We start from the raw sequence: 27,802 nt of genomic DNA, 5'->3' as shown, positions 1-27,802 counted from the left end.
TCTGTTTTTTTTTTTGTTGTTGTTTGTTTGTTTTGTTTTGTTTTGTTTTGTTTGAGATGGAGTCTTACTCTGTCACCCAGGCTGGAGTGCAATGGCACAATCTCAGCTCACTGCAACCTCAACCTCCTAGATTCAAGTGATTCTCCTGCCTCCGCCTCCCGAGTAACTGGGATTACAGGTGCACACCACCACACCCAGCTAATTTTTGTATTTTTAGCATAGACAGGGTTTCATCATGTTGGCCAGGCTGGTCTCAAACTCCTGACCTCAGGTGATCCACCTGCCTAGGCCTCCCAAAGGATTGGTGTTGCTTCTAAGTTCCCTGTATTGCTTGGCGTGGAATTAGAGACATTGTCAGGTATGTATTTTAAAAATAAAAGAGTAAGATTATTTATATAGTACAAAACAGCATTCTTAGATTTCATATTCAAAGCTTAAAATACCTTCAAGTGACCCTTGGATTTGATGATATAATGATTTGTCTCCCTTCCACACCCCTGGCAACCTTTAGTATTCACTTGGATGGTAAGTGAAGCAGTGGACTGGAAAGCATTTTTCTCTGCAAGTGGCATCATTGTTCTCTAGTCAACCTGACAAAATTCTAAGTAATAAAATCTTATGTGAGGAAGAATAGCCCCCACAAGAAAGTCAACTGCTGGCAATGCATATGAAAAATTCCAAAAAAGTGACAATTTCTAGTCATAGGTGTTTTAGTGAGGAAATCATATGCAATCTTAATATTTATGAATCTTGGAACTTGAAAAGAATATGTCTGTAAAGGCGAAGCAACCACTCTATGTAACTTTAAGACGTTTTGTACCCAACCAATTCAACAACTCACAATTGTACAGAAATGCACTGAGACAACAATTTTGTCATCATTGAACAGTGTTATTTTTAGAAAATTATTACTGTTAAATTTAAATCATTTAGCATAAAGTAGATAAAAACTAGTTGACCAAATCTTACAATTTTCCACCAGTGATTTTGATATTGTATAAACAGTCTAATATCATAGATTATAATTCAATCCAAGAAAAATATTTGAGGCAATTTATCATGATTTAATTTATAGAACTCATAATTGTGTCATGTGTCATTTTTGAACTTCAACTTGTAAGTTGTTTTAAACACAATATAGTTCAGTAAAAAAATTGTTTATTAACCTTCATCTAACTGATAGTTCTGAGTCTTACATCATTCATTATTTCTGTCCTCAGGATTTTCTATGTTTTTACATTAAGCTAGTGCTATATCTTTCAGAAGGCTGAGAATTTCAATTTTTATTTTTTGTTAAAATAATCCACCAGATGCAAACATTTTTAGCACTTTGCAATACACAGAACCACTGAATCATGAGCTCCTCTAGGGAAGGATCTATGACTTCTAGGGAAGGATCTATGACTTATTCATCCCTTTACCCCTATGACCTGATACATAGTGAGCACTTTTTAAACATTTATTGAATGCCTCAATTGGCAATATATCGTTATCTCTAACTCCTCCAGAGCAAGTTGTGTTTCTATTCACTGTGCTCATATATCTATTTCCACTGTATTGTAAACATTTGGTTCTTTTGTCTCCTTCATCTCAATGACAGAAGCAAAGGCTTCATTTATGTATTCTCAGTCCCTAACACTCATACCAGTTTCCAACACGTAATCATAGGTCTTCAGTAAAAGCTTTTTGGACTGTATATATCTTTGGAAGTTGAATCCTCTTCAGAAGAGTGGACTTCAGACTTACAGAAGAAAGAAGGATGCATCCCTTGTGATAATTATTTCTTCCTTTCCATCCTTCTTAGTAGAATGTGGGCTCCATGAAAGTATGGCTCCTAGTCATCTCCCTATCCTCAGTATCTAGCATCTATATGGCACACAGTACTCAAATGTCTAACTGAATTGAACTCCCACCTCTAATCTTAGACTGGATTTCATTACAGATTAATCTAGCCTAACCATTAGAATAAAATAGCTTCCTGGCTTTATTCAATAAATGCAGTCAATTTCAAATCTTGAATGTCTGCAATAAATCTTAAAGTTTAAAGTGCCAGATTAGGCTATTCTGCCTTAATTAGTTTAGCTTTCTTTGATTTAAACATGGCCCATTAATTTAAATTAAATAAGCAATTCAAAGCCTGTGGACAATAAATTAGATAAATGTAAACGTCAAAGACTGCAATCCCCTGGCTATCTGTTAAAGATAGTAAATGTATAAGACATCAGAAGCAAGTATTCCTTTTGATGATGATAATGAGATGTTCTAGATCAGGAGGAAAACTGGGACTTATTTTAAAACCCAGAGACACCAGAAACATTCTGGCAAGAAATTTTTCTCATTGTTTCTGTGTGAGCAAGTTGCCCCAGTTCTAGTACAATTTTAGAAGTTACCACCAAATTGTTTGCATTGTTGTGTAAGTTTGAAAAAGTCAAATTGTGATGATGATTTAGGATCTTTTTGATATCCTATACACATGTGTTGTTTTTGGTGATCATTTGTGGACGTTACTAGAAAGTTAACTACATTGCTTTCATCCATCTACTAGAGTTCATCGGAACTTATCCTCTGCTAAAGAAAACCACAGCAACTAGCAATTTGGACAAATACATCAATTTTGTGGATGATAACAGTAAAATGCATGAGTTGTTTGAATTAGCTGAGAATTTGTTTCAATGAACCAACCAGCAAATTCATCAAAAAGAGCTGAATGCAGTTTTCTAACACTGCATATAAAAAAATTTTTTTTAAAATATATTTGCTCATGTTTTCTCCATATTACCGTATTTTGGGGTATAACTTCAGAAGTACTGCACTGTGCTAAGATGGCTCTACAAAATCGTACTCTTCAAGTAGTCAGGCTCATTTGAGATAATTGATAGACATGTACAGGTATATGCTTTTTTCTAATATACAGAGAGTTGTTCCCTGATTAGTTTTTTAAATGTCAGCTTTTGTTTTAGATACATAGCCTATCCTACACATAGCATGTGTAGGATTGCTACATGGGTATATTAGATCCAGGTAGTGATCGTAGTACCCAATGGGTAGTTTTTCAGCTCATGCTTTCCTCCCTCTTCCTCCACTAGTATTCTGCAGTGTGTCTATTGTTCTCATGTTTATGTCCATGTGTGCTCAGTTTAAGAGAGAACATGTGGTATTTGGTTTTCTGTTCCTGTGTTAATTCACTTAGGATTGTAGCCTTCAGCTCCATCCACATTGGTACAAAGGAAATGATTTCATTCTCTTTGACGGCTGTGTAGTATTCCATGGTGTATATATACTACATTTTCTTTGTCTAATCCACCATTGATGACCATTTAGCTTGATTTAGGTTGATTCCATGTCTTTGTTATTGTGAACAGTGCGGTGATGAACATACGAGGTTATATGTCCTTTTGGTATAATGATCTATATTTTGGGGGTCTATAATGGGATTGCTGGGTTGAATGGTAACTCTAAGTTCTTTAAGAAATCTCCAAATTGCTTTCCCCAGAGGCTGAACTAATTTACATTCCCACCAATGGTATATAAGCATTCCCTTTTCTCCATAACCTCACTAGAATCTGTTATATTTTTTGACGTTTTAGTAATAGCCATTCTGACTGGTATCAGATGGTTTGATTTGCATTTCTCTGATGATTAGTGATGATGAACATTTTTTCATATGTTTGCTGGCCCTTTGTATTTCTTCTTTTTAGGAGTGTATGTTTATGTCTTTTGCCCGCATTTTAATGGGATTGTTTATTGCTTGTTGATTTATTTAGTTCCTTGTAGGTTCTAGATATATGCTCTTGTTGCATACATAGTTCGTGAATAATTTTTTCTCTTCTGTAGATTGTCTGTTTACTTTATTGATGGTTTCCTTTGGTGTATAGAAGCTCTCTAGGTTAATTAGGTTCTAGTTGTTAAATTTTGTTTTTCTTGTAGTTGCTCTTGGGGAATTGGTTATGAATTCGTTGCCAAGGTGTATGTAGAGAAGGGTCTTTCTTAGATTTTATTCTAGGGATTTTTTTTTTTTTTTTTTTTACAGTTTGAGGTCCTACATTTAAATATTTAATCCACCTTGAGTGAATTTGTGTATATGGTGAAAGTTAAGTGGCTAATATCACTCTTCTGCATATGGCTAACCAATTATCCCAGTATCATTTATTGAACAGAAAGCCCTTTCCCCATTGCTTGTTTTTGTCAGCCTTGTTGAAGATCAGATGGTTGTAGGTGTGTGGCTTTATTTTGGAGTTTTCTATTCTGTTCTACTAGTCTATGTGTCTGTTTTTGTAGCAGTACCATGCTGTTTTGGTCATTGCAGCCTTATAATATAATCTGAAGTCATTTACTGTGATGCCTCTGGCTTTGTTCTTTTGGCTTAGGATTACTTTGGCTATTTAGGCTCTTTTTTGGTCCCGTAAGAATTTTAAAATAAGTTTTTCTAATTCTGTGAAGAATGATGTTGATAGTTTCACAGGAAAAGCATTGAACCTCAGTATGGCCATCATAATGATACTGCTTCTTCTAATCCATGAGCATGGGATGTTTCTCTATTTATTTGTGCTGTTTCTGATTTATTTTAGCAGTCTTTTATAGTTCTCCTTGTACAACTCTTTCATATCATTGGTTTGCTGTATTCCTAGGTATTTCATTTTCTTTGTGGCTATTGTACATGGGATCGTGTTCTTGATTTGACTCTCCACCTGGATGTTTTTGGTGTATAGAAATGCTACTGATTTTTATACATTTATTTTGTGTCTTAAAACCTTACAAAATCATTTATCAGTTCTAGTAGCCTTTTGGCATAGTCTTCAGAGTTTTCTAAGAATAGAATCACATCATTGGTGAAGAGAGATAATTCAACTTCTTTTCTTATTTGGATGCTTTTTATTTCTTTTTTCTTCTTTGTTTGCTCCAGCTAGGACTTGTAGTGCTATGTTAGTAGGAGTGGTGACAGTGGGCATCCTTGGCTTGTTCCAGTTCTCAAGGGGAATACTTCCAGCTTTTGTCAATTCAGCATGATGTTGGCTGTGGGTCTGTCATAGATGGCTCTTATTATTTTGAGGTATTGCTATATTTCTTCAATGATCCGTCTGTTGAGGGTTTTATCATGAAGGGATGTTAGATTTCATGGAAAGCTTTTTCTACATCTAATCAGATAATCATATGATTTTTGTTTTAATTCTATTTATGTGGTGAATCACATTTATTGATTTGCCTTTGTTGAACCAACCTTGCTTCAGAGGAATGAAGCCTACTTGATTGGGGCCAATTAACTTTTTGATGTGCTGCTGGGTTCAGTTTGCTAGCATTTTGTTGAGAACTTTTACATTTGTGTTTATCAGATGCGCTGAAGTTTTCTTTCTTCACTGTGTCTCTGCCAGATTTTGGTATAAAGCTGATGTTGGCTTCATAGAGTGAGTTAGAAAGGAGTCCCTTCTCTTCAATTTTTTGTAATTGTTTCAGTAGTATTGGTACTAGTTCTTCTTCTTATATGTGGTAGAATTCAGCTGTGAATCCATCTGGTCCAAGGCTGTTTTTGGTTGATAGGTTTTTGTTTGTTTGTTTCTGATACAATTTCAGAACCTGGTATTTGTCTATTCAAGATTCCAATCTCTTCCTGATAGTGAAGTCTTACAAGGTTGTGCGTTTCCAGTAATGTATTCATTTCCTCTAGATTTTTAATTTATGTTCATAGAGCCATTCATAGTAGTTTCTGAGGATCTCTTGAATTTCTTTGGATCAGTTGTAATGTTATATTTGTCATTTATGATTTTACTTACTTGGATCTTCTCTCTCTTTTTTTTCTTTGTTAGTCCAGCTAGCATTCTATCAGTGTTATTTATTATTTTGAATAACAAATTCTTGGTTTCATTGATCTTTTAAATGGATTTTTGCATCTCAGTTTCATTAGCTTCTCTAAATTTAATTATTTTTATTCTTCTGCTAGCTTTCAGATTGGTTTGTTCTTCCTTTTCCTAGTTCCTTTAAGTGCAAAGTTAGTTGATTAGTTTGAGATTATTCTAATTTCTTGATGAAGTTGTTTATGGTTATAACTTTCCTCTTAACACCCCTTTAGCCGCATTCCAGGGCTTTTGATAAATCGTGTCTATATTTTCATTAATTTCAAAGATTTTTTGATTTATTCCTGAATTTCAATGTTCACCCAGGAGTTATTCAAGAGCAAGTTGTTTAATTTAATGTGATTGTGTAGTCTTGAGAGATCTTCTTGACATTGGTTTTTATTTTATTGCACTGTGGACTGAGAGTACAATTTCAATTTTTTTAAAATTTGTTGAGACTTGCTTTATGACCAAGCATGTGGTCTATCTTAGAATATGTTCCATGTGTAGATGAGAAGAATGTATATTCTGTGGTGGTTGGGTGGAGTGTTCTGTAAATGCCTGTTAGGTCCAATTGGTGAAGTGTCAAGTTTAAGTCCAGAATTTCTTTGTTAGTTTCTACCTTGATGATCTGTCTAATGCTGTTAGTAAGGTGCTGAAGTCTCCCACTATTATTGTGTGGTTGTCTAAGTCTTTTTGTAGGTCAAGAATGGCTTGTTTTATGAATCTGGGTGCACCAGTATTGAGTGCGTATATATTTAACATAGTTAAGGCTTCTTGTTGGATTGTACCCTTTATCATTACATAATGCACTTCATTGTCTTCTTAATTTTTGTTGGTTTAAATTCTGTTTCATATGATATAAGAACAGTGACTCCTGCTTCTTTTTGTTTTCCATTTGCATGGTAAATCTTTCTCCATCCTTTTACTTTGAGTTTTTGGGTGCCATTACATGTAAAATGGGCCTCTTGAAGACAACAGATGTTTGGATCTTGTCATTTTATTCAGTCTGCCACTTTGTGTCTTTTAAGTGCAGTGTTTAGTCCATTTATATTCAATGTTAGTACTGATTATGTGTGATTTTGATACTGTCATTGTGTTGTTAGCTTATTACATAGACTTAATTGTGTAGTTCCTTTATAATGCTTGTGGGCTATGTACTCAAGTGTGTTTTTTTGGTAAAAGATGTCATTCTTTCAATTCCATATCTCAGCACTCCCTTAACGGAGTCTCAAAGCTAGTCTAGTTGAAACATATTCCCTCAGCATTTGCTTCTCTGAGAAGTATTTTATTTCTTCTTCACTTATGAAGCTTAGTTTGGCAGGATATGAAATTCTTGGTTGGAATTTCTTTTCTTTAAGGATGTTGAAAATAGGCCCCCAATCTCTTCCAGCTTGTAGGTTTTCTACTGAGAGGTCTGCTGCTAGCCTGATGGGGTTCCTTCTTTAGGTAACCTACTCCTACTCCCTAGCTGCCTTTAAGAATTTTTTCTTCTGCTTTGACCTTAGTAAATGCTATGACTATGTGCCTTGGGGATGGTCATCTTATATAGTATCTAGCTGGGGTTTTCTGTATTTCTTGGACTTGCATATCATCCTCTATAGTGAGATTAGGAAATTTTCATAGACTATATCCTCATATATATTTTCCAAGTTGCTTTTTCTCTTTTCTTCTCTCTCAGGAATGCCAATAAATCATAGGTTTAGTCTCTTTACATATTCCCATATGTTTCAGAGGTTTTGTTTATTTTTCTGAATTTGTTTTTCTTAAATTTTGTCTGACCGAGTTGACTCAAAGAACCAGTCTCTGAGCTCTGAGATGCCCTCCTAGGCTTGGTCTATTCTATTGTTAACACTTTTGATTGTATTATGAAATTATTGTAGTGAGCTTTTTCAGCTGTAGAAGTTCAGTTTAATTCTTTCTTAAAATGAATCTTTTGTCTTCCCGCTCTTGGCTCATTTTACTGGATTCTTTAGATTCCTTGGATTGGGTTTCAACTTTCTCCTGAATCTCACTGAGTTTTCCTGCTATCCAGATTCTGAACTCTATGTCTGATATTTCTGTCATTTCAGACTGGTTAAGAACCATTGCTGGGGAGCACGTGGGTTCATTTGGAGGTAAGAGGACACTGTGGCTTTCTGAATAGTCAAAATTCTTATGCTGATTCTTTCTTATTTGGGAGGGTTGATGTTCCTTTAGCTATGATGTAAGCTGAGTACAGTCAAGTGGCTTTGTTTCCAGATGCTTTCAGAGGGCCAGGGGTCTGCATAGCATCTTCGTGTGCATATGAATTCTTGTACTTCGTTTCATGTGTATATATATATTAGCTGGATAAATTTTTGGTTTTGTAGTTTGGACTGCAATCCAGAAGATGGCACTTGAGAATGATGGCAGGTAGTTAAGTTAATACCCAGCCACATGACTCTTCTGTACTTTCTTATGTTCACAGGTGTGCTCTACAGGGAGGCAAAAAGAGAGATGACCTCCTCACCAGGTCCACTCCTGGGCCTTGGGGCAGCTGCCTCCAATTGCTAGTCCTGTGCCTGCATTTCTTTCGTTAAGTGCAGAGGCTGCAACAGGGAGATATGTTATACTTTCTCTGGACTGACTTTGTAGGAGGAAGCATGCACTGTTCCCACCCTAGCACAGGAGCCCACAAGTCTCACACTTCTAACTGCTCTGATAGTGGGGTCTTCTCTTCCACTTGAGTCCTGGCTGCACTGTAGGGTCCAATGTGCTCCTGATCAACAGGAAAGTATTTAGGTGCAGCAATGCACTCAGGCTGTGCTACAAGGGTTGTGCTATGCACCCCCTCCTGCAAGGCAGCTAGGCATAGACTCTGGGAAGGGCCAGAAGGCAGGAGGATTTGCAGAGCAGATGCATTGAACTTCCGCAAGAAGGTTGGCAGTACTCTCTGCTGGCTCAGAATTCAACTGGGGCCCATACCACCTGGTGGGGCATATGGAGCCCTGGGGAATGGGTGTGTATGACTGCTGTCCACTGGAACTGCTCAGAACACAAAAGCTCCTAGGCTCCATGCTATCTGAAGGCCCGTTTCTGCCTGCTCCCCACGGAGAGTCCCCTGACAGTTAACATGTCCATAGGTGATGTGGGGTTCCTTGTAGCTAGGATCTCAGAGGCCCACAGTGAGAATGAGCTATTCCTCAGCTCCCTCCTTTGCCAGGAGCCTTTTGAGGCCAGGGGCAAGCCCTGGAATTTGGCCATACTGTGCAAGGTTCACAGCTTTGTCCCTGCTGTGAAGTTGCGACTAAAGAGTCTCTGCTTCAGTGTTGCCTCTACCTCCACTCTGAGCATAATCTCTCCAAATTATGGTGATTTGCTGGATAATTTGGACTCCCTTGACGGCAGTAGTGCTTTGTGACTGCATCTAGTCAGACATCTTGTCCCTCTTCTCCATGATTTTTAGAGGCTTTTTTAAATTACCTGAGCTGCAGGAGCTAACCTGCAACACAGTAACTCATTCTCAAAGGTTTCCCATTTTAACTGTAGGAAAAATGTAGCCACTGAGAAGTCAATTTATGTTGAGGCTCCATGGCAATATTAATACGTAAAATGAAACCCTGGAAGACAACCAAGGCATTACTTCAGGACATGGGCACAGGCAAAGATTTCATGACGAAGATGCCAAAAGCAATTGAAACAAAAGTGAAAATTGACAAATGGGATCTAGTTAAACTAAAGAGCTTCTGCACAGCAATAGAAACTATTAACAAGGTAAACAGTCGACCTACAGAATGGGAGACAGGTTTTGCAAACTATGCATCCAACAAAGGTCTAATGTCGAGCATCTATAGGAGCATAAACAAATTTACAGGAAAAAAACAAACATCCCTATACAAATGTGGGTAAAGCACATGAACAGACACTTTGCAAAATAAGATATATATGTGGTCAACAAGCATATGGAAAAAAGCTCAGTATCACAGATCATTAGAGAAATGCAAGTCAAAACCACCATGAGATATCATCTCACACCCCTCAAAATGACTATTATGAAAAAGTCAAAAAATAACAGATGCAGGCAAGGTTATGGAGAAAAAAGGAATGCTTATACACTATTGGTGGGAGTGTAAATAAGTTCAACCATTGTAGAAGACAGTGTGCAAATTCCTCAAAGACCCAGAGACAGAAATACCATTCAACCCAACAATCCCATTACTGGGTGTATGCTATACAAAAGGAATATAAATCATTCTATTATGAAGACATATGCACAGGTATGTTCACTGTAACTCTATTCACAATAGCAAAGACCTGGAATCAACTCTAATGTCCATCAATCATAGACTGCATAAAGAAAATGTGGTACATATACACCATGGGACACTATGTAGCCATAAAAAAGAATGAGATCATGTCTTTTGCAGGGACATGGGTGGAGCTGGAGGTCATTATTCTTAGCAAACTAACACAGGAACACACAACCAAATACCACATGTTATCACTTACAAGTGGGAGCTAAATAATGAGAACACATAAACACATAGAGGGGAACAACACACACTGGGGTCAATCAGAGGGTGGATGATGGGAGGAGTAAGAGGATCAAAAAAAATAGTTAACGGGTACTAGGCTTAATACTTCGGTGATGAAATAACCTATACAATAAACCCCATGACACAAGTTTACCTGTGTAACAAACTTACACATGTATCCCTGAACTTAAACTAAAAGTTTTTAAAAAGGAATTATAATTATTTGTTGGTTTTCTGACTTCTTTTGCTTTCAGCAAAATAGACATTATTGAGAAAGGCACTGTGCTGAAATGACAAAAATTGTTCCTAAGACTTGTGGGCATTATAATTTAAGAGTATAGCTTGGACTTACTAGGGCACTACCAATTGCATAGACCTCAAAATTTTCAACAAGCCCAGATTCATCTGATAAAGTTATGCTGTGTGTGTGTGTGTGTATCTTCCATATTTGTCAAATGTGTGATGAATCTTGCTGTTGAGTCAATACAATTACATTTTAAGCATCAATGACTCCATAGATCTTTAGTGTCTACAGGGTTACATCCTTAACCACCAAATACATCTGACAGAGGCCCTCATAAATGATTTAATGACCAAGAGCTAGTACTGGAATATGAGGATTTGGGGAATAATGAGATTGAGAATACGCCAGTGAATCTATGATGGTCATTAGAAAACAAGGAGTTTGCATGGGGAGAATATCAGAAATGGGTGCAAGGAAGCAAAAAGGAAGATTAGGGGCTTTATCAGTCCAGTCCAAGCAGGAAACATATGACACATTTATGATGAATAATTTGAGGAGAATTTAATACACGGACTATTTACAAAAGTGTGGCTACGATTTAGGAATAGCAGTAAGTAATGGTGAAGTACCCCAGGACTAACAACAATAGGGTACTGTTAGCACCCCTGGGCTTGAAGGAACAAAGGAGGAAATGATTATCAGAACCCAGACAGGATACTTATGTGTGAAGAACTACATGACTGGAGCTGTGGCCTTTAGTAGCAGGACATAGCCATTAAACTCTAGAACAGCAGGGAAGGAGTCAAGGGAATATAATACATATTCCAACCTCATCTTCTGCCTTTTCTCTCACCTGAAAGTGCCTCTCCCCACTGGCCAAAGCAAACAGGAAGCTAAAAGTAAGAGGCTTGTTGGTGTATGTTTACACAATTCAATGTCACAGGACAATGAGTAAGGTGAAGAATGTAGGATTTTCTACTGCAAGGATTTTTGGAAAACAGTTACCTCATACCTACATGTCTCAGGGTAGGTATAAGTAGGTTTATTTTGAAGAAATGAATTAATTCAATTCAATTTAAGTAAAGATTATCATAGAACAATTTAAATATAATTATAATTTCATGGCATATTTTGTTTTAAAAGTGTGTTGTAAATTTTGGTAAATATAGTGTGTGGTGTAGTAGGGAATGAAATATTTAGTATCAGAAAATATGGATTTTGGTCTTGGCTATACAAACTGACATGCTTTGTGACTTTTAAAAGTTACTTGACTTCTCTGACCTTAGTTCATATATGAATGAAAGGGATAATAATAAATGTCCTATTTGTCAATACCTCAAAGAATAGTTGTAAGGATAAAATGAAAACGTATTTGGGAAACACTTATAAACTGAAATGTCTCTTTTAAGGCAAGAATCTACTCTTCCAACATTGCAAAGTGGAGTTTACAGATCATTTCTGGGCTCGTGGAGAAATAAGCTGACTTTTCGATATTTTTTTACAGTGACAGATCTATCTCCTTCCATCCAGATAGGAGTCTGCCAGCTTCCCGCCAGATCTAATTAAGTTTTAAATGAGATTCAGAAGACATAATAGCTTATTCTGATTGTTCTTTTTATATCATATAGTCTCTAAATATTCATTGTGCTCGTATGATTAAGCTGTAAATCAATAAAAAAAATCCAATGGGCTTTTTTGGATTTTTTAATTTGCCCCATATATTTGGATATACCAGTCATCTTAACTTCATATCAGTTTTTATTCCTTTCACATTGCCCTTACCCATCTTTCTTCCTTTGAGGAATTTCTAATCATATTTTAAGACTCAAAGTAAATATCCCCACCTCAGGAAAACCTCTCCTTAACACAGCTTGAGGAAATTTGCAGCTCCTCAAATTACATGTAGTACTTTGAACATATCTACATGACAGCCAGTATCACACCACATTGTATTAGAATTATTTGCTTCTTTTTCTGTATCTCCCATGAGACACTGAGGGTCTTGAGCATGCAGATACTTTCCTATCTAGGTTTTCAGTCCCATCAACTAGCAAGGTACCAGGCATTTTGTGTGGGCTTAGTTAATTGGAATTCAAATTCTCGGTATATATAGATTATAAAAACAAATGCTAATCCTATTTTTACCTTTCTACTCATCATATTGGTTTTTCAGATTTGAACTGCTAATATTTAAGACAACATATTTAATGTTTACTTTCAGGGTAGATCCCCAGCAGAAGATATACACTGACTTTGGTGAAAAGGGCCTGAAGAGTTCCAAGCTGAGAATGATTATAAATGCATATATTGAGGAAAAACTTGCCTGAACAATGAACTTGAAAAAGTTTTCCAAATACAGTAAAGCTACACTCATTCGATAGGTAGTGAATAAGATTTTCACTAGCTTTTTTCTGATAGAACCTGTTTTCCATTTGCTAATTCTTCTGTGTTATTTACTAGTACTCACTAGAAGACATGTTGTAGCATGTACCAGAAGTTTAAGAAAAGTATTTATGTAAGAAACTAATTAAAAATTTTAAAAAATTATATTTACTGACTTAATTATACTCCTACCACACAAAGAAAAACAATATAAAATTGAATGGCCAGGCACGGTGGCTCAAGCCTGTAATCCCAGCACTTTGGGAGGCCGAGACGGGCGGATCACGAGGTCAGGAGATCGAGACCATCCTGGCTAACACGGTGAAACCCCGTCTCTACTAAAAAATACAAAAAAAAAAACTAGCCGGGCGAGGTGGCGGACGCCTGTAGTCCCAGCTACTCTGGAGGCTGAGGCAGGAGAATGGCGTAAAACCCGGGAGGCGGAGTTTGCAGTGAGCTGAGATCCGGCCACTGCACTCCAGCCCGGGCGACAGAGCAAGACTCCGTCTCAAAAAAAAAAAAGAAAAAAAAAATATATATATATATAATTGAATGGTAAACATATATAATATCAGTATTCCAAGAAAATTAGTTTGTTATTGTGGCCTTTTTCTTAGCTGGAATTGTGAGGTTTTGAGATAAAAGCAGTGGCTCAAAATGATGATTGCTATGCCTCTGCCTCAATGTGATAGATGGACTGATGGACAGTAGAGTATATTTCTGAAATTTTTATTTGTGATTGTTTGATCTTAGAGGTTGGGTTAAAGGATGGTGAAGCACACTTTAGACTCTGTATGTGATTTTTCCTTTTTGTAACAAATAAAGTCCAAGATCATACTAATGTTCAGACATTAACTAGTTTGTTCTTTTAAAAATTTCCTTTCAAAATACATGAAAAATCAAAAGTAATTTTGTTCTGGTAAGCATGACCAAGTCAGAGGAATATTTTGAGTTTTAAAATTTTTTCCCTTGGAGAAGATAAGGTGCCTGAGCCAATATTTTTAGATCTCTCTCTCCTTTCTCTTCATTTTAAAAAGCAATAAATTAATGAGTAATAAGTTTCTCTCCCCACTTTTAAGTGTTCCAGGCTTGGAGAAGGACCAGTGGGAAGTTGGTTCTACTCTTACGGGTGGGAATTATAAAAGACATTCCAAACATCCATGATTTTCAGGACGATGCCCTGAGATCCAACCCTACTATCCTTTAACTCTTCCTGAGATGGCAAAAATAGTTTTGGGGTGGTATCAGGGTACTCATGCAGCAGAATCCAGTGATCTTAGGGGAGGCATTAATGTTGTCTATCATAAGCAACATCCATGCCCAACCAATAAATGTATTCCATACTACAGTCAAGGGAAAGGAAATAGAGGTAGAAATACTGTGTGACTAGTCCCATTTCTATATTTTCAATTTTTATTAATCATTTCAACAAATTAGCTTATTTTTAAAACCCAATTTTGAACCATGTGGTTGCATTAGGGAGAAGTAAAATGAAAGGGAAGTCATTGAAACTAGCCCAAAGACACCATTTTACAACACACACATATCTACTTTTTCTGTTTAGTTTGTATTCTAGATTTTGGAAATAAATGTGGCATATATGATTTTTCAGGACTCAAATGCTTCTAATATAGTCATCTACCACAGCACTTTTTCACCTAAGTTATTCATATGCAATCTAAATTCATTCAAGTGCCATAACTGTTTTATACAGTTTAGTATAATATAACAGTCCTAGACTAGGAATCAGAACAACTGAATCCTAGTTTTAGCTTCACCTTTTATCTATGTGTCCTTGGGAAATTCACTTCATCTTGTTATGCCTCAGTTTCCTCATCAATGAAATAAATACATTATTGCACTGCCTACCTCACAGGGTGAAATACATAGTAGATTCAGATGTGAAGACTACTCTATCTGTAAAGGGTTGTTTAAATATAAAGAAATGTGTATTTATTCCTGTAAGATAGTAAGGAAAAGCATTAACCTTTTCTTGACTAAAAAAGGTCTAGGGGCACTGATATGGTTTGGCTGTGTCCCCAACCAAATCTCATCTTGAATTGTAGCTCCCATAATTCCCATGTGTCATGGGAAACACATGGTGGGAGGTAATTGAATACTGTGGGCGTGTTTTTCCCATGCTGTTTCCATGATAGTGAATAAGTCTCACAAGATCTGATGGTCTTATAAAGGGGAGTTCCCCTGCATATGCTCTCTTGCCTGTCACCATGTAAAACGTGCCTTTTCTCCTCATTCACCTTCCATGATGATTGCGAGGCCTCCTGAGTCATGTGGAACAGTCAGTCAATTAAATCTCTTTCCTTTATAAATTACCCAGTCTTGGATATGTCTTTATTAGCAGAGTGAGAATGGCCTAATAGTGGCACAAAGCAAAATGAGTGGGTTAATAACAGCTCCAGCACCAGACCCAAAGAATGGGCATATATGTTTAAATGATGCATTCCACAGGCCTAGCATACTTCCAGATCAAATCAAACAAAACTCATAAATCTAAAGTGAGTTTCTTGTAGACAGCACACAGTTGGATCTTGTTTTTTGAACTATTCAGCCACTCTATGTATTTTGATTGAGGGAGTTAATCTATATATGTTTAAAATAATTATTGATAGTAAATGACTTACTTTTGCCATTTTATTAATTTCCTTCTGCTCATTTTGTAGTTATTTTGTTGCTCTTTTCCTCTCCTTCTGTCTTTTTTTTTGGTGTGTGTTTCACTGATTTTTTGTCATGATATGTTTTGATTCCTTTCTCTTTTTCTTTTGTGTATCTGCTAAGGTATTTTCTTTGTGATTACTGTGAGGCTTACATAACAGTCTTGTAACAGTCTATTTTAAGCTGACAGCAACTTAACTTCAACCACTTACAAAAACTCCACAATTTTACACCTATCCAACATACACTTTATATTATTGATTCCACAGTATTGATCATTTATCCAGCATATCAATTAACAATTTTTTTATAAAGTTGTTAGTAATACTTTTAAAATACTTTTATACTAAAATATAGTGATTTACACACCATCAGTACAGTATTACAGTCTGTGTTTGTCTATGGATTTACCTTTGTCGGTGAGTTTTATACTTCATATGCTTTCATGTTGCTGTTCAGCATCCTTTCATTTCAACTTGAAGAGGTAAGTCCCTTTAACATTTCTCGTAAGGAAGGCCTAGTGGTGATTAATTCCCTAAGCTTTTGTTTGTCTTTAGGAGTCTCTATCTCTCCCTCATTTTTGAAGGACAGTTTTACTGTGTATAATGTTATGGTTGGCAGATTGTTCTTTCAGCACTTTGAATATATCATTCCACTTCCTTCTGGCCAGCAAAGGCTCTGCTAAGAAATCTGCCAACAGTCTTATGGAGGCTCCATTTATGTGATGAGTCACTTTTCTCTTGCTTCTTTTCAAGATTCTCTTTGACAATGTGATTACAACGTGTTTTGAGGTAGACTACTTTGGATTCATTCTCTTTGGGATTCTTAGGGCTTCATGAATCTGGATCTCCATTCCCATCCTTCCCTCCCCTCAGATTTGGAAAGTTTTCAGTCATTGTTTTTTAAAATAAGCTTTCTTCCTGTTCTTTCTCTTCTCCTTCTGGAACTTCCATATTGGTTCACTTGAAGGTATCCCCTAGTCCCTTAGGCTTTCCTCACTCTTTTTCATTCTTTTTTTCTTTTTGCTCCTCTGACTAGATAATTTCAAATGACCAGCCTTCGAATTTACTGTTTCTTCTTCTTGATGTGTCTGTTGTTGAATCCTTCTAGTGAATTGAATTTTTTTGTTTGGTTATTGTATTCTTCAGCTTCAGTTTTTCCATTTGGTTCTTTTTATGGTTTCTTATCTCTTTGTTAATATTCTTCCTTTGTTTATGAATCATTTTACTGAATTCACTTAGTTGTCTATTTTTCTTCCCTTGAAACTCACTGTGTTAGTCCATTTTCATGCTATTGATAACAACATACCCGAGACTGGGTGATTTACAGCTCCATGTGACTGGGGAAGCCTCACAATCATGGCAGAAGACAAGGATGAACAAGTCACGTCTTCCATGGATGGCAGCAGGCAAAGAGAGAGAATGAAAGCCAAGCAAAATGAGTTTCCCCTTATCAAACCAACAGCTCTTATGAAACTTATTCACTACCACAAGAATGGTATGGGGGAAACCACCCCCATGATTCAATTATCTCCCCCCGGGTCCCTCCAACAACACGTGGGAACTCTGGGAGATACAATTCAAGATGAGATTTGGGTGGGGACACAGGCCAAACCATATCATTCTGCCCCAGCCCCCCCAAATCTCATATCATCACATTTGATAGTCAATCATGCCTTCCTAACAGTCTCCAAAAGTCTCAACCCATTTCAGAATTAAAAGTTCACAGTCCAAAGTTTCACCTGAGATAAGGCAAGTCCATTCCATCTATAAGCCTGTAAAATCAAAAGAAAGTTATTTACTTCCTTGATACAATGAGGATACAGGCATTGGATAAATACAGCCATTCCAAATAGGAGACACTGGCCAAAACAAAGCACTACAGGACCCATTTAAGTCTGAAATCCAGCAGAGCAGTCAAATCTTAAAGTTTCAAAAATGTTCTCCTTTGACTCCATGTCTCACATCCAGGTCACGCTGATGCAAGAGGTGGTTTCCCATGGACTTGGCCAGCTTTGCCCCTCTGGCTTTGCAGGGTACAGCCTCCTTCCTGGCTGCTTTCATGGGCTAACATTGAGGGGCTGCAACTTTTCCAGGTGCACTATACAAGCTGTCAGTTGATCTACCATTCTGAGCTCTGGAAGACAGTGGCCTTCTTCTCACAGCTCCACTAGGCAGTGCCACAGTAAGGACTCTGTGTGGGGACTTCGATCCCACATCCCCCTTCTTCACTGCCCTAGCAGAGGTTCTCCATGAGGGCCCCACCCCTGCAGCAAACTTTTGCCTGGACGTCCAGGCATTCCCATACATCTGAAATCTAGGCAGAGGTTCCTAAACCTCAATTCTTGACTTCTGTGCACCTGCAGGCTAATCACCATGTGGAAGCTGCCAAGGCTTGGGGTTTCCACCCTCTGAAGCAACAGCCCAAGCTTTATCTTGGTCCCTTTTAGCCATGGCTGGAGTGGCTTGGATGCAGAACAACAAGTCCCTGGACTGCACACACCACTGGGACCTTGGGCCTGGCCCAAGAAACCATTTTTCCCTCCTATGCCTCTGGGCCTGTGATGGGAGGGGCTGCCATGAAGACCTCTGACATGCTCTGGAGACATTTTCCCCATTGTCTTGGGGATTAACATTTGGTTCCTCATTACTTATGCAAATTTCTGCAGCTAGCTTGAATTTCTCCTCAGAAAATGGGTTTTTCTTTTCTATCACATTGTCAGGCTGCAAATTTTCCAAATTTTATGCTCTTCTTCACATATAAAATGGAATGCCTTTAACAGCATCCAAGCCACCTCTTGAATGCTTTGCTGCTTAAAAATCTCTTTTGCCAGATAGCCTAAATCATCTCTTTCAAGTTCAATGTTCCACAAATCTCTAGAGCAGGGGAAAATGCCACCAGTCTTTTTGCTAAAACATAGTAACAGTTACCTTTGCTCCAGTTCCCAACAACTTCCTCATCTCTATCTGAGACCACCTAAACCTGAGTTTCATTGTCCATATCACTATCAGCATTTTAGGCAAAGTCATTCAACAAATCTCTAGGAGGTTCCACACATTCTCACATTTTTCTCTCTTTTTCTGTGACCTCCAAACTGTTCCAATCTCTGCATGTTACCGAGTTCCAAAGTCGCTTCCACATTTTCAGGTATCTTTTCAGCAACACCCCACTCTACTGGTACCAATTTACTGTATTAGTCCATTTTCACACTGCTGATAAAGGTAACCCAAGACTGGACAATTTATGAAAGAAAGAGGTTTAATTGGACTTACAGTTACACATGGCTGGGGAAGTCTCATGATCATGGCAGAAGGCAAAGAGGAGCAAGTCACATATTATATAGATGTCAGCAGGCAAAAAGAGAAAATAAAAGTCAAGTGAAACAAGTTTCCCCTTATAAAAACAACAGATCTTGTGAGACTTACTACCATGAGAACAGTATGTGGGAAACGATCCCATGACTCTATTATCTCCCACTGGGTCCTTCCCACAATACGTGGGAATTATGGGAGTATAATTCAAGATGAGATTTGGGTGGGGACACAGAGCCAAACCATATCACTCACTGAGCTTCTTTAAGACTACTATTTTGAATTTTTTATCAAGAAATTCACAGATGTCTATTTCTTTACCGTCACATTTTGATTCTTTGTGTTTCTTGTAGTTTAGTGTTGGTGTTCATGCATTTGAAAAAACAGGGACCTCTCCCAATTTTACAGACTGGCTTTTACAGGAAAAGACTCTCACCAATCAGCCTGACTACATATTTTGGAAGCCTCTAAAACCTTTTTAATGAATATGCACTTTCCAGTCTTCTCCCTCCATTATGGGGGAGAAGTCTCAGTATTGTGCACCTTTTCCCAATCTCACAGAGCTGTGCTTGCTGCAGTAAGGCATCCATTCCTTTTCCTTATAACGGTGCACTTAAAGTCCAAAATGGTGAACACATGCTTTACTATTTTCTCTCTCTTTCTCTCCTGGGAGAGAAGTTTTAGCATTATGTGCCTTCTCTAAATTTTTTTTGAGATGGAGTTTTGCTCTTATTGCCCAGGCTAGAGAGCAGTAGCGCAATCTTGGCTCACTGCAACCTCCGTCTTCCAGTTTCAAGCGATTCTCCTGCCTCAGCCTCCCAAGTCGCTGGGATTACAGGCACCCACCACCACACCCAGCTAATTTTTTTTGTATTTTTAGTAGAGATGGGATTTTACCATGTTGGTCAGGCTGGTCTCAAACTGCTGACCTCGTGATCCACCTGCCTCAGCCTCCCAAAGTGCTGGGATTACAGGCATGAGCCACCACATCTGGAACCTTCTCTAAATTTCACAGAGCTATGCCAGCAGGATTAAACCAGATTTCTTGTATATGACACCAGAAGCACAGGAAAACAAAGAAAAAATAGGTATATGGGACTGTATCAAAATAAATGTCTTCTGCACAGCAAACAGTCAACAGAATGAAAAAGCAACTTTTAGAAGGGGATAAAATATTTGCAAACCAGTATCTCATAAGGGGTTGATATCTAAAACATATAAGATACAACTATAAGGTATGACATACAATTAAATAACAAAAACAAAAACCAAACAAATAACCCAATTTAAAAAAAATGGGCAAAGGATTTGAATAGACATTTCTTCAAAGAAGACACAAATGGCCAACAGGTATATGGAAAGGTGCCGAACATCACTCATTATCAGTGAAGTCCAAATAAAAATCACAATGAGGTATCATCCCATACAAATTAAGATGGCTATTATGAAACAACAAAAAGAAGTGTTCGCAAGGATATGAAGACATTGAAATCCATGTACATTGTTGGTAGGGATGTAAAAGGATGCAACCACTTTGGAAAATAGTATGGAGTTTTCTCAAAAAAATTTCAAATGTATTTTGTGATCCAGCAATTCAACTTCTAGGCATATATCCAAAAAAAAAATGAAATTAGAATCGCGAAGAAGTATCTGCACTCTCATATTCACTATAGCATCACTCACAAAAGCCAAGATATGAAAACAACTTAAATGTCAATCGACAGATGAATGTGTATAAAACAGTAGTGTATATTTACAATGGAGTATGTTTTAATCTTTAAAAAGAAGAAAATCTTGCCATATGTTACAACATGGATTAACCTTGAGGACATTATGCTAAGTGAAATAAGCCAGTAACAAAAGGACAAATCCTATGCGATTCCACATATATGCAGTATCTAAAATAGTCAAACTGATAGAAATAGATAGTAGTAGTTGCCAGGGGCTGGAAAAAGAGGGAAATGGGGAATTGTTGTTCAATGGGTATAAAGTTTCAGTTATGCAATATGAAGATGTTCCATAGATCTTCTGTACAACATAGTGCCTGTAGTTAACAACACTGTATTGTGCATTTTAAAAAGTAATTGAGGATTTTAGTAAGCGTTCTTCCTGCAAAAAGTAAAATAAAAACAGAGGAGCATCAGGAGCACGAGGAAATTTTTCCAGGTGATGGCTATGCTTATTATCATGATTGTGGTGATGGTTTCAGGGTGTATGCATATGTCAAAATTTGTTAAGTTGTACCAATTAAGTATGTGCCATTTCTGCATCTCAATTATTCCTCAATAAAATTGTTTAAAACTCATATAATCATAAAAATTGAAATCTAGAAGTCATCTTAGAAATCTAGTCTTACCTATTTATTGTACAGATGGAGAAACTGAAGCCTTTTTCTCTCTTAATCAAGGTATTCATCTTCACTACCCTATCTGTCTGTTGGTCACTCTTCATCTTTGACTTCCCTACCCCTCATTCAACCAGTCAATTATGAAAATCTACCTTTACAATGTCTGGCAATTTCATTCCACTTATCCTCCTTCTGGAAGCTAATATCTCATGCTTACACTCTTATGGTAACCTCCTGCCTTGTTTGCTCTTCCTTTCTGTTTCATCCTTACGTTACCGAGGCAATCTTCCTACATTATTACTTTTATCATGTTGCTCCAATGACAAAATGTTTTTGATTTAAGGCTCCCAGTGGCTATAGGATAAATAACAAATTTCTTAGTCTGACTTTTATGATGTCCCACAGTAAGCCCCTGATATTTATGTTCTATCCCCTTCTACTCCTCTACATCAACCCCATAGTCCTGAGAAACTGAAATCTATACTGTCCTTCAAAGACAACTTGTGCTTCCCTATAATACACCTGTCTTTTTTTTTTTTTTTTTTCCTGCCAGTATCCAATTATCTTCGTCTGGTAGCAAATTTTTCTCTGAGGAGATACCTAACCCACCTTGGATACAATCTTTGTGGATTATCAGACAAGGAGGCCAAAGTAGAAATGTGGTCCTAATTAAGCCAAGCTCCCTTTGTCTGGAACTTTCCCTCAGAGTGGAGTTACACACAAACTAGACACAAGAATTAGACTTAATTAATTCAGAAAGTGATTCCTGGAATGTTGTTAGTTAGATCCTACTGCCTTAGCATTCTTTGCCTCCTATCCTTTCTAAAGCTTGGTTCTTTGGCTTTTCCTTCAATTATCTACTCTATCTCATACTCTTCCAATAAATTTTCTCTTTTGCGTATTTAGCCAGAGTAAGTTGTTCTTACCTACTGTTAGGAGTTAAACTGAGCTTTGGGAGATTGCTGAGCTGCCAGCTGTTGGAGTAGTCAATTAAAACAACAAGTCAAAAATAAGAGTTGAGCTTGTAATCATTTACTGCGCAATTATAAGTAAGAGGTCAAAACCCAAGAAAACGCAGTGCTAACTCACCCTGATTTATTTGTCTCCATGAAAAGATGCACCAGTCGAACATCAGGTTGACCAGCACAGACATGGGGGTCATCTCAGTCTAAACAAAAGACTCCTAGAGTTTTATGGACTCTGAGGTAGTTGGGGGTGGCTGGGGTCGGGTGGGCTCAGAGTAGAAAAGTACTGGTTACTGAGTCGTAGTGAAATAAAAGTTATCTTTAAGATTTCCCCCTCCTCCCTCTATAATGAAGCCTTGGCAGGGGCACCTAAAGAAGACCTCTGCCCAAGTCTCAGGTAAACACATTTAAGAATGAAGGTTATCAAATACTAGATCTTATTCATTCTATTTAACTGTATTTTTGTACCCAATAACCATCCTAACTTCGCCTCCCGACCCCACTACCCTTCCCAGCCTTTGGCAACCAACGTTCTACTCTGTCCATTAGTTCAATTTTTTAAATTTTTAATTCTCACAAATGAGTGAGAAAATGCAAAGTTTGACTTTCTGTGCCTGGTTTGTTTCACTTAACCACATGTACTTCAGTTCCATCCATTTTGTGGCACTGGTGCTATGAATGCAAATATGTGAAGAACATGACTGGCCAGGGGATGCCTTCACTGCAGCTCCCCTCAAAAACTTTAGCTAATTGGCTGTGAACTATGTCTGGTGTGGGAAGGGCAGCTTTTCTCCATGAGACCTGCCAGATAAAACCTGTAATTGTGTATGGGTAGGCCTGTATAGTCACACAAAAGTTTTTAACCAAGAGTCAATCCCCTAACCTACAATCATATAACCTTCATTGACACACTGCCTTTATTCCTGCCATACTCTCTTCTCCCATTTCTCCTCTTATCTAAGGCCTATTCAACCCCAAGGCTAAATTTACCTTGTTTACATAAAGCCTTGTGGACCAGTCCAGGCTACATTCGACCTTTTCTTTCTTTAAAGCCTCATATCATTTATTTTGGACAATCTTTTTGAGAAAATGCTGTCAACTCTTGCCTTTATGACAGCTATCAATTATTTGCTTTTTTGGTTCTACCAACTCCAATATCAGTATCTTTAGGCAGAGCTATTTATACCTTACACATATCTATATTTCCTCACAGAATAATTTATGTAGTAAATGCTAATTACTATTGTGAGGGAGTGGCCTCTAGTGTGTGATTTGAAAGGCACATATCCTAAAATCTCCCCCAAAATATTTATTGAAATGTTTACTATTTTTAAGAAAGTTAATACGTCTACTACCTAAGAAGGTAGCATAGTACCAGTGATTGATTGGTTTCCCCATTATCCATTGGCACTCATCTTAAAATTTATTTTGATGTGAGCAAGGATTAAGAAGGAGAGTAGCAATTATTGAATGACCATCATGTGCCAGAAACTATGCAGACACTTTCCAATACTTATTGATTCCTTACAGTAATCCTGAAGCAGACATTTTCTCTATTGTAAATAAGACAGCAACAAAGCACAGAAAAATTAATTGATTTTTAAATGGCCCCACAGACCCTAAATGACATAATTGGTTTTAAATCCAGAAGTGTTTGAACACCAAGCCTATAATTACCCATGAAAGGTCTAAAGCATGAGGCAATATGGATGCCACTAAGAGGTGTCATGGTGTAATGGGAGATGGATGACTGCTAAAGAACATCCCATAAAAATTTTCCTCCTACAAAATTAAGTTATATTTTGTTCAAAGAAATTAAAGGAGAGCTAAAGAAATGGAAAGCATCTTGTGTTCATAGGTTGGAAGCCTAATAGTATTAAGGTGGCAATACTTCCCAGGTTGATCTACAGATTCAATGCAATCCCAGCTTTTTTGGCAGAGTTTAATAAGTTGATCCTAAAATTCATATGGAAATTCAAAGGATGCAGAATAAGCAAAACAATCTTGAAAAACTTACCACAAATCTACAGTGGTTCCAGTCTAAGTGTAGATATATAGATTGATAAAATAGAATTGAGAGTCTGGAAATAAACCCATATTTCTTTCCTTTGTTTTAACTTTTATTTTAGGTTCAGGAGTACATGTACATATTTGTTACTAGAGGCAAACTCGTGTCATGTGGGTTTGATGCACAGACCATTTCGTCACCCAGGTAGTAAGCATAGTATCTGATAGTTATTTTTACCGATCCTCTCCCTCCTCCCATCCTACACCCTCAAGTAGGCACCAGTGTCTGTTGTTCCCATCCTTGTGCCCATTGGTTCTCATTATTTAGCTCCCATTTATAAGTGAGAACATGCGGTATTTGGTTTTCTGTTCCTGCGTTAGTTTGCTAAGGATAATGGCCTCCACCTCCATCCCCATGTTCCTGCAAAGGACATGATCTCATTCTTTTTAAAAGCCTATATTTTTATGATCAACTGATTTTTGATAGTCGTGTCAAGACCAGTCAATGAAAGAAAAATTATGTTTTCAACAAATGGTGCCAAATGGTTCTGGGACAACTGGATACTCACATGCAGAAGAATGAACTTGGACAACTACCTTACACCATATACAAAAATTAATTCAAAATCTATCAATTACCTAGATGTAACATCTAAAACTCTACAATTCTTAGAAGAAAACATAGGAGTAAGTCATATGACATTGGCTTAGGCAATAGTCTTGGATATGACACGAAAGCACAGGGAACAAATAAAAAAAATAGCTAAGTGGGACTTCATCAAAATTATGTTATGTACCAAAAGATATCATCAAGAAAGTGAGAAAATAACCCACCAGAATGGGATAAAGTATTAACAAATGTACAACTGATAAGTGATTTATTCTCAGAATATAAGAACTCTTACAACTAAACCATTATCAAGTGACCTAGGAATTCCACTGCTAAGTTTATATGCAAGAGAAATGAAAACATATGGCCACATAAAAATGTATAAATGAATGTTCATGGCAGCATTATTCATAACAGCCTAAAAGTGGAACACAAATGGACAAAAAAACTTGACATATCTGTACAAATGAATAAAATGGAATAATGTACTGATACATGCTATAACCTAGATGAAACTTGAAATCATTATGCTAAATGAAAGAAGCCAGATACAAGATGCTATATATTGTATCATTGTATTTCTATGAAATGTCCATAATTGGCAACTTCACAGAGACAAAAAGTAGATTAGTGATTTCCAGGGGCTGGGGGAGGGGAGAATGGAGTTTCATTCTTTAATGAGTACAGGGTTTTTCTTTAGGATAACAAAAAACATAACACCCGGATAATACAACTCTAAATTGTTTTCTTAAGTGTTAAATCCTCTTTCTTATCCATTTTCAATCTATTATATAAAATAAGAGACAGAGAGAGGGGAAAGTTTCAGATATTTTTGATCTTTAGGTATACTTTTAATTATTTTATAAATTACTAGTCAATATAATTAATCACATTTCACTATATAATAGTAAAGAAAATTCTGAGCATTGTCACTGCGTTTTACAAAAAGAACAAGGCATATTTTTCCTATTTTATAGATGAAGAAATTGAGTTACAGAAAGACAAAGAGATTTGTTGAAGGTCATATGTAACTGATACAGATTCTGATTTGAGGTCTAATCAAACCTGTTTCCTGACTCTAACACCTGTCTTTTTATCCACTGCAATACTTAGTCTCTCAATCAAAAGAAATTAATTTCATAATAAGAAAGATAACCACACGTTTTTGTTAATAAGTTACAGATATGCAAATATAGCAGAAATACTAAAGTATTTATTTTATCACAGGGTTTGAAAGCATAATCAAAAAGAAACCCCCCGGCCAAATTGGGGGGAAAAGACTCAAAACTGGCAGGTTCTCATTGCATAGCCAGAGTACACTTTACTAAAGGATTGTTGATTATCTCTGCTCCCATTCAAAATAGCTCTTTGCTATAGTTCTAAGCAATTAGAATTTACTACCATTCTCATTGATATGATTTTAAAAATACCCATAAATATATTTATACTAATCTAATTCCTTGCACTTTTTGATCCTTTTCTTTGCTGAAATGAATCCTCTGGAAGTATACAAATGTAAATGAAAAATTCATAACTTACCAACAGTAAAATAAATATCAAAAGGAAGGGGAAAAGGATAACTGTAAGAAAAAGGCAAAGGCGGCCCCTCAGGTCGGGGCGTGATCGCTGAGCCGCAATTCCCGGGCCAGCCTGGGGCAGCCGGGCAGGAACCACCCGTTGAGGTGTCTTCTCTTTAGGGATAGTGAGGTTGGAAGAAGGCTCCTGTAACCCTCCTCCAGGATGAACCATCTGGCAAGAAGGCATGGAGAATGCTCTCACCGGGAACCAGAGCTCCCATGCTTCTCTGGGCAACGTCCATTCCATCAACCCCACACAACTAATGGCCAGGATTGAGTCCTATGAAGGAAGGGAAAACAAAGGCATATCTGATGTCAGGAGGACTTTCTGTTTGTTTGTCACCTTTGACCTCTTATTTGTAACGTTACTGTGGATAATGGAGTTAAATGTGAATGGAGGCATTGAGAACACATTAGAGAAGGAGGTGATGCAGTATGACTACTATTCTTCGTATTTTGGCAGTTTTTCGATTTAAAGCGTTAATACTTGCATATGCTGTGTGCAGATTGCGCCATTGGTGGGCAATAGCGTTGACAAAGGCAGTAACCAGTGCCTTTTTACTAGCAAACGTGATCCTTTCAAAGCTTTTCTCTCAAGGGGCTTTTGGCTATGTGCTGCCCATCATTTCATTCATCCTTGCCTGGATTGAGACGTGGGTCCTGGATTTCAAAGTGTTACCTCAAGAAGCAGCAGAAGAAAACAGACTCCTGATAGTTCAGGATGCTTCAGAGAGGGCAGCACTTATACCTGGTGGTTTTTCTGATGGTCAGTTTTATTCCGCTCCTGAATCTGAAATAGGATCTGAAGAAGGTGAAGAAAAACAGGACAGCGAGAAACCACTTTTAGAACTGTGAGTACTACTTTTGTTAAATGTGAAAAACCCTCACAGAAAGTCATCGAGGCAAAAAGAGGCCGGCAATTGAGTCTCCCTGTTGACAGTAAAGTTGAAATGGTGACGTCCACTGCTGGCTTTATTGAACAGCTAATAAAGATTTATTTATTGTAATACCTCACAGACATTGTACCATATCCATGCACATTTAGTCACCTGCCTGTGGCTGGTAAGGTAATGTCATGATTCATCCTCTCTTCAGTGAGACTGAGTCTGATGTGTTAATGAATAGGTGAAGAAAGTCTTGTGCTGTATTCCTAATCAAAAGACTTAATATATTGAAATAACACTTTTTTAGTAAGCAAGATACCTTTTTATTTCAGTTCACAGAATGAATTTTTTTTGTTTCATGTCTCAGATTTATTTTGTATTTCTTTTTTAACACCCTACATTTCTCTTGTGTTTTTTAACTCATGCACATGTGTTCTTTGTACAGTTTTAAAAAGTGTAATAAAATCCAACATGTCAA

The 27,802-nt window shown here is 37.2% G+C and overlaps 1 pseudogene across 1 annotated transcript; it reads left to right on the top strand.

The window, feature by feature from the left end:
* Positions 1-62: 62 nt before the first annotated feature.
* LOC105521595 lies at positions 63-27,802 on the top strand (annotated as a pseudogene). Its single transcript, XR_001003293.1, has 3 exons — positions 63-246; positions 19,844-19,908; positions 26,546-27,802. The product of XR_001003293.1 is annotated as an MLN64 N-terminal domain homolog pseudogene (transcript).

Source organism: Colobus angolensis, unplaced genomic scaffold (assembly GCF_000951035.1).
Source record: "Colobus angolensis palliatus isolate OR3802 unplaced genomic scaffold, Cang.pa_1.0 Scaffold401, whole genome shotgun sequence".
Taxonomy (NCBI): domain Eukaryota; kingdom Metazoa; phylum Chordata; class Mammalia; order Primates; family Cercopithecidae; genus Colobus; species Colobus angolensis.
Note: the sequence above shows the minus strand (reverse complement) of the source record. Positions and strands in the feature narration are given on the sequence as shown.